Source organism: Rhinopithecus bieti, unplaced genomic scaffold (assembly GCF_001698545.2).
Source record: "Rhinopithecus bieti isolate Rb0 unplaced genomic scaffold, ASM169854v2 scaffold_31548, whole genome shotgun sequence".
Lineage (NCBI taxonomy): Eukaryota > Metazoa > Chordata > Mammalia > Primates > Cercopithecidae > Rhinopithecus > Rhinopithecus bieti.
In genome coordinates this window covers 2,262,522-2,273,248 of record NW_016814470.1, presented here as the reverse complement: position 1 = coordinate 2,273,248, position 10,727 = coordinate 2,262,522, and positions in this window count along the sequence as shown.

Below are 10,727 nucleotides of genomic sequence, written 5' to 3'. Positions count from 1 at the left end.
TGTAGTGTGTGCCCCACACTGTGATAGGTATTTATTTTATAGGCTTGATCTCATTAAATCCTCACGACAAGCTTCTGGGATTACTGAAGGTCATACAGCTGGTAAGTGGTGATTAATTGTCAGAGGAGTGGTGTGAAGAACATAAATTATGGAGCAGTTCAGAAAGAGAGAAGCTTCAGGATGGAGTGGTCTGGGAAAGCTCTGTGAAGGAGGAGAGTTAAACAGGATTCTGAGGATAGGTGGGATGTGAAGGAGGTGAGAAAGAGGGAAAGCGAGTGTAGGTGGCAAAGGCAACACAGGTACAGGGGACACTGAGTTAACAAATTCCCGAGTAAAGCATGGGAGTAATTAAATCCCAGGGCAAACATCCAAGCTGTGGAGCTGTGAGGCTAGGGAGTGGTGGGGGCAATGAAACACCCAGTGATCATTCTTGGAAAAGGGATAAAAGGTCAACTGAAGTCCCAAAGCTCACATGTGGCCTGCTGCAAAAGAAAAGAGGAAAGAAAATGACTGAAAACTCTAAAGGCAATTGTGTCAAGTGACTTACAAAAAAATATATATCTTTTCATCTAGTAATCTCTCTTCTAGGATTTAAACTAACAAAAATTTCAGAGACAGAGTGAAAACTGAAAACAAATGTCTAAATAATAGGAGAATTCTTGAATATATTATGGCACATATACATGGTCAAATGTTATGTAGCTTTTACAGAAAAGCTTTGAAAAGCTTTGAAAAGCTTTTACTTTTGAAAAATGTGTAATGATTTCACATAATTTCAAGAAGCAGAATGTGGGCCAGGTGCAGTGGTTCATACCTGTAGTCCCAGCACTTTGGGAGGCCAAGGGAGGTGGGTCACCTGAGCCCAGGAGTATGAGACCAGCCTGGACAACATGGTGAAAACCTGTCTCTATAAAAAACAAACAAACAAAAAACCCCACAAAAATTAGCCAGTGTGGTGGAGGATGCCTGTAGTCCCAGTAATTGAGAGGGTGAGCTGGAGGATTGCTTGATCCTGGGAGGTTGAGGCTGGGGTAAGCCGTGGTCACACCACTGCCCTCCAGCCTGGGTGACAGAGGGAGTCCCTGTCTCAAAAACAAAACAAAACAACTCTCCCCCAGAAAAAAAAGACTGAAGGAAAGACAGCATATTTACCATGATTCTTATCACAGAGTAAGAATGTGGGTAAGTTTTGCTTTATTTTCCTTTTCTATATTTACTAAGTTATGTTCAGTGAGCACACACTTTTATAATAATAAAAATATTCATCAAAAAATTTTAATTTAAAATGCTCATCCTTTGCCATAAAGCAATATTTATAAACATCTTGCTTTGTCTTCAAAGAAAATTCATTGTCTCTGCCTTGAGTATGCAGACACAAATATTCCAACCAAACGATTATTCAGTAATTGCTGAATCTATAGATTTTTTTGAAAGTTCCTTTAAACCGGGTTTTCCTGGGTTCCCATGTAAAGCTCCCAGCTCCATGGCTCCCACGGGACTAGAAACATTAAAGTCTCCCATTAATGTTCTCTGGAGCCATTTAGATAAATTGTCTTCCCCAGAGCTATAAATCCTAAATGAACGACACCCTTATTTCAGGGGACAGGTACCAAAGCCTCTTTCAAACTCGATGATTTATGTATCTGTGGCTTGCAGAATGTCAGGGGTCCTTCATCAATATCCACAGGGCCTTGCCAGTTATAGGAACATACCACATCTGATGGAAAGACATTACTGTACTTGGGTCAATAGCTTTCACCTTTATCCGTCCTGCTTGCTTTGCTTTGGGGCTTTATTTTTCTTTCTTCCATTGAAATAGCTGGGATATGAGCTGAGTAAGAGAGGCAGTGCATTAAATATAACTTGATCAGAATCCCAGGTTGTCTTTGCCCTCACTGCAACAGGGGCAACATAAAGGTTAATAACTGAGAGAGGCTCCCACACACTTAACCACAGTGCAGCACCCCATCACCAAGTGACAATTAGGAACTCTCCATGAATGCCAATGACTGGTGATCAAACAGAGCTTCACCCAAACCAGGCGCACTTCTGCATTAGCTCAGCTCTCCATTCATCACTGAGCTGACAGCTTGCAGAGCTCAATGTTGAGTATGCGGCTCTGTCTTTGTTTTACGCAGTGAAATGATCTATGCTACCAGGACTGAGTGGGAGAGGAGCAGGGGAGGGAACGAGGGAAATGAAATAGGCTTGTCTTTGGCATGGTTGGGCAACAGCTCAAAGTGTCTGTTTGAGACTTGAAGAGAAATATCGCATAATGATCTTGCTTGTTCCTGCTTGCAACTTTCTGGCTCTCAGACAAGGATGGTCCTACCTTAAATAGTTCTCTTTTTGGAGGCATCATGACCAATTGGAGCAAGCACATAGCCAGCTGTGTGATTCTGGGCAAGTCACTCTGGGCCTTAGTTTTCTCATCCATAGAATGAAGGGGTGGATGAGAACAGTGATTTTCAAACCAGGTTCCTCAGCGTGTTAGGGTTCATAGAGGCACCTCAGACCCTGCAAGGGCAGAGGTGAGGAGGTTAGTAAATTCCAGGCACAGCTGCTCCATGTTGGCTTATTGAATTTTACTAGTAGGCTACTTTTCTTTTTTCTGTTATTACACTTTAAGTTCTAGGGTACATGTGCAGAACATGCAGGTTTGTCACATAGGTTTACACGTGCCATGGTGTTTTGCTGCACCCCTCAACCCGTCATTTACATCAGGCTTTTCTCGTAATGCTATGCCTCCTGTAGCCCCCTTCCCCCTGACAGGCCCTAGTGTGTGATGTTCCCCTCCCTGTGTCCATGTGTTCTCATTGTTAAGCTCCCAATCATGAGTGAGAACATGTGGCATTTGGTTTTCTGATCTTGTGATAGTTTGCTGAGAATGATGGTTTTCTGCTTCATCCATGTCCCTACAAAGGACATTAACTCATCCTTTTTTATGGCTGCATAGTATTCCATGGTGTATATGTGTCACATTTTGTGCAGAACATGGTCTTACATTCTAATTTAATTTGGTCCTCACAATTTATAAGGTAATCAGGACAAATATGACCAACTATTCCAGTGACTATTGCTGTGTTACAAACCACCTCGAGACTCTATGGCACAAGACAACCATTTTATTATGTTCATGGATTCTTTGATCCCGGAATTCGAGTGGGCACAACAGGAAATGCTCTTCTCTGCTCCATGATGTCTGAGACCTCAGCTGGAAAGACTAAAGGCTGGTGGTGACTAAACAGCCGGGAGCTAGACTCATCTGGATGTGTCCTTACTCATGTCAGCTGAGCTATTGACTGGAACACTGACACATGGCCTTTCTCTGGGGTTGTCACATGGGCTAGTTTGGGCTTCCTCGCACAATGGCAGTTGAACTCCAAGGGCTCTTGTCCCAAGAACAAGGCAGAATTGCACTGTATTTTTATCATCTGAACTCAGAAGTTACATATTGTTGCTTCTGCCACACCCTATTGGTTGAGGCAGTCCCAAAATTTCACCCAGGATCAAAGGAGGGACAAGACGGGAGAAGAATCAATGTCACAGTGGAAGAAGAGCATGTGGAATGGGAGATAGTGTTATTATCTTGAGAATATACAATCTGCCAAGCCCTCTTCATGTGAAAGATGGGAAAACGGGAGAATTCATACACATTTACTAAGAGCAGAGCTGGGACTAGAGCCAGTTATTTCAGATTCGAGCCCTCTCTTTGCCATGCTGCTTTAGGTTCTTCATTTCATCTTTCTGAGTTAACTCTTTATTAATTCAGTGAATAGACTCATTAAAATATGAATCCTCCTCATGGCGATGCATGACCAGCCCAGGAGAGCTGTATCTTCTCGTGGATGGAACACTTTTCTCATCTGTTCTCAGAAAACTGGAGTGAAAAATGTACATAAATTCCATTAAAATTAAGGTAAAAGGCAAGCTATTCATGTCTCTTTCTAGCTTCCAGCCCAGCATCAGGAATATAATTGGTACTTAGTAAAGGACTGGGCTTTTTGTGTGTGTGTTTTGTTTTTTATGAATCAACATTTGCTTTTAAGTCCTTTCCAAAGTCGAAGCCATATAAACAATTCTTTGAGGTTGTTTTGATTCTTTGATGGTTCCTACTTGGAGTTTACTTTTATCTTCATCCATTTTGACAACACCTAAGTGTATTTATTTCCAATTTGCCAACAAGAAAAATGAAAGCTGAGAGACAAAAAGAGAGCCAAGGACACAAGGTAAAGTCTGAGAAAACAGTTGGAATTTGAAGGAAGTTATGAAGTAGGATTTTTTTTGTTATTGATTCAGTAGCCATCAGGTGGGAAGTGTCAATGCCCAGTCCTACGTTCAACACAGAATCCAAAGGCAAGGTGACAATGGTCCTTGCCATGGAGAGCCTCACAGTCAGGGGGAGAAGTCTAGGATATCCAATATAATCGGTGCTGAAAGAGGGCCTGAACAAAGCACTGATAGAACACAGAGGAAGTAGCTATGGGCACTGCCTGGGAGATTGGAGGCTTCACTGAGGTGATAACATTTAACCTGGACCTGGAGGGAGAGGTAAGAGCTGTCCAGGCAGAGGGAGCGAGGTGGGACAATAGTCCTGGGCATAGGGAATACACATGGGGAGACACAGAGAAATGAAAGGACGTGATGCATCTTGAGAAAGGTAGACATCTGGTCCATGTGGGAAGGTAGATGTGAAGGGTGGGCAGACAAGTAGGGAAGCAGTCTGGAAAATTGAGGTCAGATCATAAAGGAGTGCCAGTAGCATCCCTAGATACTCCCTTTCTGTGAACTTTATCTTCCTCATAGTCCCACCTTACCCCTTCTTCTGGGATCTTGCTCTCTACCTCCCCACAATTAAAACCTGCTCTGGAGAGTGTTGGATATCAGTCATTTACACTATAGTATAAATGGTATTATATATAGACTATAAGCCAATGTGTTCTTTCTTGGAGCAATTTTTTAATTAGAAATTTTATTTCAGTTTATTAAACAAAAGGCTAAAAGAATGTTGTGGAGATTCTTCTTATGGCCAATGAAATCCCAGCCCAGAGTGAGAGTCTTGTGGGGAAACATCCACCACTCTGTACCAGAGACAGAATCCTGGGCCAAACTAATCATTTGTCCAACTCAATGTACTTGGATCATCCCTGGTCATTTTGAGCTCCCTTGGTCTCTGGATAAGAACTTAACTATCCCAAGAGCTGCCAACCACTTCTCCCAATAAAATACAATACATATCCCATAATGATCAACCTGCAGAACTCTTAACCTTCACATCAGCAAGCCAAACTCCTTGGCATGGGGCGGAATGTAAATGTTAACAATCTCATAGCTCACTGCCTATAAAAACTCTTTAATGTGTGTCTAAGTAACAGGTGGTTGTCCACTGCCTACAGCTAGAGTGATATCCAGCTCCTCTTTCCTGAAAGAGATGAGTATTGATTCTCTATGTGAGAACATGTGGGTTACAGTGATGTTCGGGGAAAGCCAGATCTTACCAACATATGGACACAGTTCATTTACAGTTCTGCAAGGGAGGGAGAAGAATGTTTCCTTAGGGTTTTCTTTCCTTTTTTTTTTTTTTTTTTAGAGACAGGGTCTCACTCTGTCACCCAGGCTGGAGTTCAGTGGCATGATCATGGCTCACTGCACTTGGCTCCTGGGCTGAAGTAATCGTCCCACCTTAGCATCCCAAAGAGCTGGGACTACAGGTGTGTACCACCATACCTCGTCCTCCGTTCATTGTTGATTGGTGTTAGGTACTGCCTGATCTCTTAACTCATAAGTGCCATTCTCTCTCACTTGTTGCCATCCTTGAAGTCTACCTGACTTGGTATTAGAAGGCTCTTGACTGATTGTTAAACTCCATTCTTACTGATTTTTCTCAATTACTCCTTTAACTTCTTCTTTCTGCCATCTCTCAGGTCCATCCCCATAGATGGCCTCTTGACTTGTCTGACCTCCTAAGCTCTGGTTTCACGATCTCCCACTGCACTAATGGACTTTGTTCCACACCTTACTGTCCTCTGTGGTTGTCAAGGCTACTTTGTTTCCTCCTATATACAACTCTATCCAATCCCTCCTCCAGTATTATTACCCCGGAGGATTGACATTGAGTCAGTCATACTGTGGCTGTCACTTCTGTTCCTTGGATGTGGTCCCTGCACCAGGAAAGAAGTTCTTGTCTTGTTCCCCTGTGTCCCAAGCCTCTGCCTGTGCCATGGTCCAAGTTGCCAGATGTATGTCTCATCGTTTTGCTTGAACCGCTGCCCTGCTTGATTCCTTTCTAAGTGTTCCTGTTGTATCCTTTAGAATAGAGACTCTGTCTTGTCCTCATTGTGAAAATTGTATTCCCAGGGACTGGAGTCTAGTGGGAGCCCCAGTCCTTGGAGTCCAAGACTCCTTGCTGTCATGCTCAACCTATGGCTGCTAGGACCACCTTTGACTTCCAATCTGGGCTCTGATCCCTTGCCTGTCCATCTCATCTCTGGTCACTGTACTTTGTTTCCGTGCATGGACTTCCTGCTGACATCTGTTGCTGGGTCTGACCAGAAGTCTGCCATATCTCACTGATTAATGCCAGGGTAGGCCAACTGCTGTGACAAACAACCCCATGTCTCAGGAAGCTTCACACAGTAACAGGTTTATTTTTCATATCAGTCCAAGTGTTCGACAGTCTATCACAAGATGATCTGGGGACATGCTCCTTTCATCCAGTAGGCCCTCCATCTTCTACGACCTTGGAATCCTTAAACTGGTTCCTCTGTATCCAGCCAGCCAGTGGATGAGAGAGGCAAGATAGCAAAGGAGATATCAGGAGAATTTTTTAGGGGCTGACCAAGAAGTGGTATTCATCACTCTGACTTCATCATCACTGGTTAAAACTAGTGCCTAACCTCACCTAGAAAACAAAGTTTTCCTGAGTGCCAGGGGAAAATGAAAACAACTGATGTACAAGTAGCATTGTCTCTGCTACGCAGTGGAACATCTGTTTTCTAAGTGCTATTTCTTCCCGACCCAGCCTATTTCTTCCACTTCAGCTTATCATGCAGTCCAAAGTCTGGAAATGACTGGACTCCTGAGAAGATATTTCAGAAGTGAAGAAATTGGGGACCAGGGTTTTTGCCTTCCTACCACCTGAGCAGAAGGTGGATCCCAGGGGGAAGCCCCCCTTGGGAGAATTTCAAGCCCTACATAATCTTGCAAATTTTTGACAAGCAACAGCCTTTCATTTCTTCCAAGAAATAGTCTTTTTCCCCTCCTGGGGACTTGTTCAGAGAAGAGATACTCAAGTGATAGGTGCTTTGCAAATATCTAGATGGAGGGGGAAAATGGCATGAGAAAAAATTTAGACAAAACAATGCAGATCACCATGGAAACAATCTTTAGAACACACTGAGGAGAATAAATCAATGTTAACGTGGTTCATATTTTGCAGAGATATCCAATCACCAAATTCAATTTTAGACCTTTCAATCACGCTACCTTCAAAATGCCAGGGTTGTTATGACCACAGAACATGCTGATTTTCTGGGATCCCTCCTCTTACTCATCTAATAACCTTTAACGAAGATAATGCTTTAATTAAGGCAACTTACTGTTTCCCTGTTGGTTAATTTGAAATCAGTGAAAGGTCAAGTTACCATTAACACAGTGAGTTTACTAAGCTATTTTAGAAGTATTTTTATTCTGACAGCAGAAGCTTATGAGAATATGGCAAAAATATTTAGTTGAAATGTGAACAAGGAAAATAGGAGGTTTGTCTTTTGTATGGCATGGTAAGAAAAGAGAAACCATTCTTAATTACTCAAAAGCAGTTTTCTTAGAATCTTCTGCCCTAATATACGTGAAAAAGTCTACAGGTATGGATGACTGTTGGTCAATAATAATGATTCAATATGGCCATTTAAAGAAAACCTTTGGGTGTTGCTAATGAACAGTTTGTTCCAGGGGCTTCCAAAGAAATGTCAGAAGAAAAGCAGTGGCTTTTGCAAGTGAGGCCTCAGAGATGGAGGGTCACCAGCATCTTGGTGCTGGGCTTCCACCTTGCAGGCACAAAGATGTAGTGTCTGCCCATGGTTATCCGTTCACCAGTTTCATGGGGCTTCATCCCTGTTCACTCTCCAGGTTCCCAGTCTTTCTGGGGAGAAAGTTCTCTCTCTCTCTCTCTCTCTCTCTCTCTCTCTCTCTCTCTCTCTCTCGTTATACACTTTGAAAGCAAAGATGTCTTTCTTATTGGAAGGCAAGGCCAGAGTTTTATCTTATAGTCCCTGGATAGTGAGTTACAAACTATGCATTCTGAGACCTTTTGGAAAATTTATATGTATACTGTATATGTTAGAGACAGGGTCTCACTTTTGTCACCCAGGTTGGAGTGCAGTGGCACAATCATAGCTCACTGTAGCCTTGACCTCCTGTGATCCTCCTGCCTCAGTCTTCTGAGTAGCTGGAATTACAGGTATGAACCACCACACTTGGCTTGGAAAATGGATTTGTGCTCTGTTCTCTATTTTCCTTGGCCTTGGTCTTCTCAGTACATGATATGTGTGGGCCGAGGGAGAAAAGAGCCAGCGTGCTTATGTGAAATAGAAAACAAGTCTTCATAAAATTATGAGCTCTATATCTTCCTTTCATTTCTTCCTACAAATATTTGTTGAGCACGTACTATGTACCAGGTATTCTCTCTGGTGCCACTAATATTTCTTTTGTGTGCATCTTTTCCGTCTCTGTAACTTTTCTTCTTCCTACTTTAGGTATCAGATTTCCTCCTGTCCTTCACTTCCCTGTGACCTCAAAACCTATTCTCAGGAAATTTGAGCTGTGAATTGTTTGCACTTTGGTGTAAATGTAAGTTGCTTTAATTTAATCTTTTGTTGTTGCATCAAATGATTCCCTGTTCAAGAAATTTTAGACATCAGTTTGCAAGCATGGGAGATATTTTCAAAGTAGAAGCCCTTTTCCAAAACCTTAGAGTCACACCATCTGTTGACCACCTACTTGGAATATGCATGAGATTGGTCCTTTCCTTGGCTTTCTTGTATAATCAGAACAGATAACGGAATTGATCAACCTCAGAAAAACATGCCAACATTGCTATTAGGATAAAGTCCCAAAGCCTTTTCCATAGCACACAAGACCCTGCATAATCCTGCCTCCTACCTAACTCTTTAGACTCTTTCTGTGTCATTGGAGGAAAGCCACATTGGAATTTTGTCAGATCTTTGATCAAAATACCATCTAATCTTAGCATGCTTCTGCTTGGAGTGTTCTACTTGTCAACCTCCTTCACCATGCTAACTCCTACTCCTGCTTCACGTCTCATCTTGGATGTTACTTCTTCTGACAAGCATTCACTAACTCTCAGGGACCTAATGAGACTGGGATTAGGCCCCCTGATACATGATCTGATAGCATCAATAATTTTCTTTTCTTTTCTTTTTTTTAAAATATTATACTTTAAGTTTTGGGATACATGTGCAGAACGTGCAGGTTTGTTACATACGTATACACGTGCTGTGGAGGTTTGGTGCACCCATCAACCCGTCATTTACATTAGGTATTTCTCTTAATGCTATCCCTCCCCTAGCCTCCCACCCCCCAACAGGCCCTGGTGTGTGATGTTCCCCTCCTTGTGTCCAAGTGTTCTCACTGTTCAACTCCCACTTATGAGTGAGAACGTGCTGTGTTTGGTTTTCTGTTCTTGTGTTAGTTTGCTGAGAATGATGGCCTCCAGCTTCATCCATGTCCCTGCAAAGGACATAAACTCATCCTTTTTAATGACTGTGTAGTATTCCATGGTGTATATGTGCCATATTTTCTTTGTCCAGTATATCATTGATGGGCTTTTGAGCATGCAGTAATTTTCATAGCACTTCTCATAGTTGTGCTTAGTTATTTATTTCACAGAAGTATACTTCATTAATTTTAGTCTTCACACTGTCTTGTCTATTATTTTTGTATCAAACATCTATCAGAGTGCTGGGCTCATAGTAAATATCTGTGGAATGTATACATGACCAATCTTAAATACTAGCTCTAAATCAAAATTTCATCAAGAGACGCCTTGATGGTAATAAGCTGATTAGCTCTGCCTTGCTCAGTGGTCACCTACTGTGAAGGTAATTCCATCTTGGACAGAATCTCTACTTGGGCTGTGCCCTCATTGTCTCATGCCTGGAATTTCCCCACTTCAACTCGTGAGATCATGCCAGATTAATCTTCCCCTTAACTCTTGTTTGACCAGGTCATTCTTCCGCTCAAAAGCCTCTGATGGATTGGAGTTGGCTACTGAATCAAGTTCAGACTCTACAGAATAAAGTTCAGACTCCACCTGGCCTTCTTTAAGCCCTTTTGTATGTTGATCCTGACCTCTGTTTCTGTATTAACTTCCTTTCTAAGATGAATTGTTCATTCCACCAGACATTTTCACTCACTGACTTTAAGCTTTTGTTTACATTATTTTCTCTACCCAGAAGCACCTCCTGTCCTTCTGTTTATAAAACTTCTATCCATTGTGAGAGAACAACTCATATTCCATCTCTCTATGCAGTAGTCTTAGGCCACTAGTGTTAGGACTCTTTTAGGAGCAAGTGGTGACACTGATCTCAAATTGCTCTGAGTAAAAATGAGAACTTACTGTTAATACATGCAAGGTACTGTGTATTTCGAATTTTCATTTAGTCTGCATGAATTCTCCCCCAGCCCCTCAAAGGAAAATTGAGATATTT